The sequence below is a fragment of the Ammodytes marinus genome, assembly GCF_949987685.1.
Source record: "Ammodytes marinus genome assembly, chromosome: 7".
Taxonomy (NCBI): Eukaryota; Metazoa; Chordata; class Actinopteri; order Uranoscopiformes; family Ammodytidae; genus Ammodytes; species Ammodytes marinus.
The window spans coordinates 5533159-5541724 of NC_137211.1; positions in this window are offsets into that span (position 1 = coordinate 5533159).

Genomic DNA, 8566 nt, shown 5'->3' on the forward strand with positions numbered 1-8566 from the left:
AAGGAGGACACATAATTTACATGAGTCGCTGATGGAAAAATACATCTACAATTTATTTACAATTACACGTTTTTTAGTCTTTGGTCTCACAACAACAGATTTCATATTTCACTGCAAACTTCAGGAATATAGGCGACCAGACCAGACAAGATCCCTGAGGTTTGAACGATTTAAAGTGCAAAGGGTGTGGAGTTGAATGTCTTTTTCATTTGTAGCCTACTTTGTTCATTAGACAATTTCGTGAGTGGCGTAAGACGACGGAACAAACAGCCCGTTTCTGGACGCCCACTCGGCCCACAGTTTCCCCGCCGGGTGATACATGTTGTCCATCGGCTTTTTCACCGTTTCTGAAGTGGCTGTTTCTGCCAAAGACCAAATTTTGGGTTTCTGAATCACTAAATTGTCTTTACTCTCCACTATGGCGGACGGCGTGCTATCAACTGCTTCCCTCTTTTCAACTGTCTTGACGTGAAGTGCCAGTTCTCTACTGTCGTCTTGCTCGCCTCTTGACTCCTGTTGCTGTGGCAACTCCAAACGCGCTTCTACAGGTGCCGAAATGTCCAACTCGCTATCTCCCTGCTCTTCTATGTCCACGCGCTCATTTTCATGCTCTCCCTCGTCCCTCTCGCTCATATGACATTTGCTGTCTTCTTCTTCGTCGCTCTCTCCATCCTGCTCGTCGTCTTCTTCATCTGATTTGCCCTTGTGCGCCCAGCTGACGCGGTTCTCTTTCTTCAGGCGTCTCCGCGCATTGGCGAACCACGTAGAGACTTGCGTGAGGCTCATTTTGGTGATGATGGCCAGCATGATTTTCTCGCCCTTGGTGGGATAGGGGTTCTTGAGGTGCTCGTTGAGCCAGGCCTTCAGCGCGCCGGTGCTCTCTCGCGTGGCCACTTTGGCGACCCGACCGGGGTCTTCTGTCACTCCTCCCGCACGGTACGGAGGGTAGAAGGCTCCACCGCGAGCCAGCAGCGCGTGGTGGTAAGGAGAGGCCGCCTTCAAGTCGAAAGCGTTGTTCTGGAAAGACGGAGAAGAGAGAAGAAGGAGCGTTAGAGTGAGCAATTACGCACGGAGTTTTGGTGACCCTTGAACGCACGAATCAATGACTGAAACCACTACTACATGTATACATAGAAATGCATTTAATGGGATATTCTCCTGAACGAGTTAATAAAAAGTTTTGTCTAGGCTTTGTAAACTAACAAAACTTCAGTATTACTCATTTCTAATGTAAAGATGCTTTTCCGAAAATAGTTTTTGGCTTCTCGAGATCGGAATTTACTCACACTTTTGTTACAAACAGGTTACCCTTTGTTACAAGCAGGTTACCCTTTGTTACAAGCAGGTTACCCTATATTAGAAAAAAGTGCTTTAGGCTTTGTAAACCAACAAACTTTAGTGTGAGAACAAAACCTCTAACATTAAGATGCTTTTTCTGAAAATGAGTTGTTCGGCAACTCCAGATCACAATTCACTCACACGTTTGTTATCTATAGGTTGAGATGGTTACCAGTGAAGCAATAAAGCATTTCATCTCATAACTTAAATACATTTCTGAATGTATCAACTCACCATGTGTGTGATGTGCCTGTGGTGTGGATAGGGGATAAAGTTGTATCCTTGTAGTCCAGAGTAAGTGATGGGAAGCCCGGCTGCCATGGCTGCCAGCTGCTGCGCCTGATGGTGCTGCTGCTGCTGCTGTTGTTGTTGCAGCAACGAGATCTGATATCCGGGCGGCATGTTGATGTTTCTGTCCAAGAAGAAGTTTCCAAATCCACTTTGCGATGATGCGGGCATCTTTCCTATGTGCGTATCCCTCTCTAGCTAGTCAGGTATTGAGTGGCGACCCTACCTCCCGGATTCTATTTATATACAAGCCAAGCTGCCAGCGTGTGTGTGCTGGGGGTGTGCGAAGGGGGGGAGGTCCCTGTGGTATTGACTGACAGCTACGTTCAAAAGATCTGCAGCTTTCACTGGCGATAAATCCCATCAAAGAAGCCCTCCGCTGTTCCTTTTAGCGTTTTTTTTTTGGTGGAGAGGGGCTAAATGTGTGCTAGGCCTACTTATCTCAACACAGTCAGTGATTTATGGAGAGAAGGACTGAAGTTTCCAATTCAAATGCAAACTTGTATATGGGAAAATGGTGAATAAATACTTAGAATTAACCATCAACTTTACGTAAAAAGCAAAAATCTCAAACTGTTGTCACGCAGACGATTAAGTTATAATTCTATTTTGTAAACAGCACAAAATGTAACGTTTTTATAAATGTAACAGCTCGTGAACATTAGATTTTTAAGACATTTCATGGTGACATTTTTTATTTTTATTTGTATTTATTTTTTAGATACCTTCCTTTGTATGCATGTTTAGGCTCTTGTTTAGTTTTCAAGACAACGAAGTTTACACCAGTATTTGATCATATGTCGAATGTAACACTTCGCATGTCTCGCACTAATAACCAAAGAGCTTTTTAGAAAAAATTACCTGGATTCTGTTGACAACATCCTGTCAACATACTGTCGCTTCTGACACTTCATCGCCTACAGATCTGTAGTTTTTTGGGGGAATCGAATTAACCGTCTCAGCAACATTAGATTACGCTAATAAACAAATGGCATATGTTTTACGCAAGTCCTGCAAAAGTCTCGAAATGATTCCGTTCCGCCCTTGAATGGATAATTGTGCAAAAGCAGATACCAGTTCTCACGAGCCCCAGAGCCATATAGCGACTTTTTGTATTTGTTCATTTATTGACTGAACCATAACAAACTGCCCTTTACATGTCGGATGGCATTGTTTTGGGGAGAAGCGCTACGTTTCAATGGCCCTAATTAAACGAGGTTAAGCGAAACAGGTGTTGACTAATGTATATGATAATTGTGAGATAACAGATGCTAATGCTAGTGTGTGTGTGTGTGTGTGTGTGTGTGTGTGTGCGTGTGTGTGTGCGCGCGCGTGTGTGTGTGTGTGTGTGGGGGGGGGGGGAGGGGGGGGGGGGTTGCGTGTTGAGGAGATGAGAGAAGATTACACTTCTTATTCTGTGGCCCCTCATGCCCTTCTAAAGAGCTAAAGAGTTAAGCTGCAGTGGTGTGTTAAAGTTCAAAGGGCTAGCAGACCTCTTATCTTGCATAATTGTTATTATTATATTAAGAGCATTAAGAAGTGTAGCGCTGGAGGTGATAGCAGTGGTGCTTTGATTCAACGGTTAAAGTATCTTGAAAAATGTGTGAATGATTTAAACTGATCATTTTTAAATATTTCAAAGTGAATATGAGTGAGTGTTTTTCAATTTCCAAAACTCAAATTATTTTTCCAATTCATTTCTTATGCTTTAACCACACCATAAGCCTAAACCATGTAAGCGCACATAAATTATTTCAAAATCAATTTTTTGTGAGACTTTATTGCGGCAACCTTTGTTGTCCTTTTTGTACACGTTTTTTTTAAATAATTATTGGGAAGAGTTGAGAAATAAATCTATGAATGCAGGACCTCTTAGGAGTCATTTTGATTAAAAATGAATTTGATTTTGTCTCTCCTATTCATTGAGAATACTTTCTCCTTTCAAACTCAAGAATTCATTGAACTTAAGTCCAATTTCAAGATACTTGTACTTGAGAATTACATTTTTCTTTAGCTACAGTATATACTTTCACTCCAGCACATTTTTAACAGCTACTTTTCATACAAATGTGACACTAAACATACAATCATTGTGTAAAATCAATCTGCTAATACATTAAAACTCTGCTTACATGTTTATGGATAAATTATGATCTTATGCTGTAATACATAATAATGAAACAGTTATATTAGCTTGAAATGCAGAATATTTTACCACGTTACTTATCTGATCTGAATACTACAAAACCACTTTAACTTGTGAACTGATTTCAATTGAAACTGAGTGTGAATTGCTGCAAAACATACAAGTGTAATGTGGAGAATTGATCTCTCTGAGGTGTTTGTCTATTTGCTATCATTTTGATTATCATCAATTGGAGCAAAATGCGTCTGCCACATTGCATGTTATGTAGTTTCAATGGGTGTGAATGTAAAAGTGAGTGCTACGAGGAACTTTTAAATATTTCCGAAACAGTCTCATTTTTCCTCTGATGATCATAAATGACATATAACAGCATACGAGACCATCAGTGCAAAGAATGCTATTTTTATACAGTTTTTCTTAATGCCTTTGTCATGGGTACACTCACCCAGGAACTACAGCTTGCGTAGTAAAAACACTCACACTTTTGTCCAAGGTGGGGGCAAGAATGAACACAAATTGAAAGTTCCTCTGAGCACCTTTAAATGCAACTCTAGCAACCTTTTATGTGATTCCGGTGGAAATGCTGAGACAAAAACTCAAACTTCTCAAATTTTCTCATTTGAAGATTCTTGCGAAGTTGTGATTGTTGTTTCATCATTGTGTGACATCTTGTGCACCAAATAGTCCATTGATAAAGGAAATTAAGTTGCAGAGCCCTACTGCTAACTCTCTACCACTTTGTTTCCCCCTGATATTATGTTATCCCAAGAGTTTTGAAATGTGTATATTGTATCATATCATTGAGTGTGGACCAGTGTGAAATCATTGGCCCCAAATATGAAGAGATAGAGAGAGTAAGGTATTGGAGAAAGCCACAGATTTAAAAAGGAAAAACAAGTGTTGAAGGTTGAATCGAGAGCAGGATTTCATGTGGGTGGGGTCCACACTACACACTGACAGAACCTAAAGCAAATTTGAACAAGAGCAACAATGGGTCGGAGCAGCAAAGAGAAGAAGGGAGGCTTAGTATATCATGGCATCAGGAGTCGACATCTAACACACAACACAAACAGCTCAGGGCAGCAGGCCTTTGTCCCGCTCGTATAGGAACTTCTTTTCAATCTTCTATCTCTCTTCCTCCTCTGCTTAGGCCACAGCTCCTCCGTGACAATGCAGGTGTTGGGTCTTTGCTCTGACAGGTCTAGTTTCTGGGCCGTTTGCCGTTAGGATGTCGGTCGTTTACATGGCTTGCAAAGTGACCAAATGGGAGACGACGATTGTCCTCAGTACACCTGAAGAGATACAGTATACGAGATAGCAGATAGGATAGAACTATCCTTATCTATTGATTGACACCTGAGATCCATTCCTATGTGTTGAAAAGAGTGCTGTAGGTCCAATTTTTTTGTTTGATCTACAAATATTTGGCATACTTCATATTATGAGTCACTAAAAAAAAAGTTTTCAGTTAGGTATGGTTTTTGGTATTTGGTTTTGGGGAGAAAATAAGATCAGAATGACAGTGCGAAATGGTTAATGATCAGGTCGAAACAAAAGGTTTTAGGTGTGACCCCCCCCCCCCAATTACAGGCAATTCCCTTTACTTGCGAGCCGACAAAGGGACTAAACATGCAATTAGAATAGCTCATAGCTAGGTGTGAACAGGACAACAAAAGCCTAAGGAGAATCCACAGAGGCCTCGACACCTATTGCTTGTTAGTTTATTTTTTACTGCAACAGATACTGAGAGGAGGGGGAGAGAAAGTTGACAGAGACGGGATTTGTATTTAAGTATATAGTGAAAATCTGGGGAAGGGCTTGGGAAAAAGTACAAAGAAAGGTGAAAATGGTGTATTTAATATGTTTTCTGCAATTTAGAGTATTTTGTTATATATAAAAAAAAGAGTCACAGATCAACAAAGAAATGTCAGGCTTGACACTACAGGTAGACAAGGTAAAATTGTTGAATTAATATGAAACATTGGCCTTATTTAACTAACTATGAGTACATGTGTAGTTTAAATCTTTATTAAATTTGAACAACATATTAGGTTTTACTAAAGACATTTCGGATATAGCCTTTTTCAATTTATAAATTAAACAATATGTACAGATCTTAAAGATGCATTTTCAGCATGTTTTTAAGAACAAAAATATATCATAAATCAGACAATTAACAAAATATGAACAAATCCTTCTGTAATAACCTTCAGAATAGTACTGAGAATGGTTATGGAACGTTTAGGTAATGTACTGCAAGTGCTTTAGAATTTGAGAAAAAACTAATGTTGAGATAATTGCTGTTAAAGATGGTTGTATAGGTTTAGTAAAATAAACACGTCAATGTAAATTGTGGACCTTTTATTTAAACTTGTATGAAAGAAAACATGTTATGGAAGCAAAATAGCCCCAAAAAAAATCACAAAATTGACCAGTGCTTGATAAGATCAATGTTTGTGCCTGCAAACGTAAAGCAGAGAATTACCATGAAAAGCACAGAGGGTCACTCCACAACAAATATTTAGCGGCCCCCTAGCAGAACCCCAATTTTCCTCGCTAATGAGATTTTCCTGGGGCAACCAACACAAATGGGGAGATGTAAGCAAAGTGTGAATGTTATCAAGCTATCCCACCTCCTTTACTATCTGACCCCCTCTTCCCCTAAACCCCCCCCCCCCCTTCCACTCTTTGTCCTTTGTCATTGAATCCTTATCAGGGCCACTCTATCACTCTTTCAAAATAGTAGCACCCGCTTCAAAAAACCGCTTGCAAATGTAAGTATGTCTTTGTTTAGGGGCCGGGGCAGTGTCCCGCCTAGCCCAGCTCCCTCCCTGGGTGCGGGCTGATTGACGGCCCTCCGCTGAGTGAGTGACAGGTTGGCGTTGGTTAGGGCCGGTGATGGCTGGTGTGACAGCTGCTGCTATACTGTATACTGGGGCCCTACGGGTGGCTCCTATATAGGCTGTGTATTAATGTATTAACACTGGGTTTTATGGGTGGGTGAGTGGTAGGGGTGTAAATAAAATCACTGGTTTTCATAATGGTACAATATTTGATCGATTCATAGAAAAGAGATACGATATTTGCAGATATCACAAAGTCTGCCGCGATATGACTTTGATTTTGATTCGATGCAGGGTGCATCGCTGTCGCAAAGAGACAATATCATATGCCCATTTAAAATATGATTTTTACCATTTCATTTCTGAGCTCTAACGTATATTTAAACAAAAAACAATCAATTATATTGGGTGAAAATATAGTCACACACAGACGTGGAGAGAGATTGTTAAAATAATGGCTCATGTCAAAGTAGGCGATATTCGTTCCAGCCCTAGTGAGTGGGTGCTGGGCTTTCCCTCCTCTGGACCCCTGGACCAGTTTGCTGGTTCCCTGGTTGGAGTTGCCTTCCCCTGGTGTGATCGTTGTTGCAGATCAGCTTGTTAACTCGCTGCCTCCTGTCAACTTTCCTTGCACATCTGTTCTGCATTCCAAATCGCATACTCTTTATTTTTTCCTATTCTACATACTACAGCTGACCATGAAAAGTATGTATAGTTAGCATGCATGCAGTATGCACACAATTGGGACATACCTTTACTTATTTATTTCATCATAACATTGTGCCTTGAACTTGCCTCTTGCTCATATATCCGTTGCATCGCTGGTTGTTTTTACACGGACGCTCCGTCAATCTGACCGTATGTATCGATATCATAAATTCTTTTCTATCTTACTAAATAGCAAGGAAGTACGGGTATTGGAACGCAGCCATTGCTTCTGAGTGTTACAGTGGTCAATGAGGTCTTTTCATCAGGAACCATCAGGAAGTTTATTGACAAATCCTCAAATTCATCTTCATAATGTGTTTCAGTTTCTCTACACTCTCTCACTGCAAACCCTTTCTCTGTTTCAGACTAAAGTTGACCTTAAACATACTGTATGTAGATTTTAATAAGGCGTTTACCCCTGACCAAAACACTGCTGTGCGGGTGGAGCTGATAGTGTTGATAACTGTTGTGTGTTGATGACTTTTGACACTTTAGCTGTTTCTAGTGCAGCAGTGAGGCCGTCGTTGTGTCCTATACATGCCCTATTTAAAACAGTGTTTTTTTCTTCTATATATCTTGTGGAAAATCTGGTCACATTTAATTACTGTAATGGGACAATTTCTATGAAAATAGCTGTACTTGAATTGGTGTACATAATACCTCTATATAAGTTATTTTGTGACTAAAGTAGATAAGGGTCAAAGGTCACTGGGATCAATTGCACCTGAGGACGACCATATTGCTGGTCGAGACGTCGTGTTTTTGAACAATTAAAGTTGGAGTCAGTGATTCATAATCAGTGTCTTCGGAGCATTAAGCTGTTGCGGACATTTATTTCTTTTAACACTTATTTTAGTTGTGCACCTGCCCCATATGGATGTGCATAACGTCACTTTTTTGAAAGCATTCATAAGAAGTGTACAGACAATTTATGAAGTTGTATCACAACTGTTTTATTGACTTTTAATGATTTTTAAATAGGTTGCCCTATGAGTGATGTGTTACCCTTGTAACCTTGACACAATATTTCAATGCCGCACACTGTTTTTCCACTTCAGTTGCTCATATGTGGAGCATAGAAAGGCAGATAGGCAATTTCTTTTAGTAAGAGGCTGTTTTTTTGGGGTGAAACCTTGGCAAAAAAGACAGATTGCTTTCAACAGGAGCTGAGTTAAGTTAAATGAAATGTCCTTGCATAATCTATCAGTCTATTCTTTCTCTTATTGACACTGTTGTATCTCCT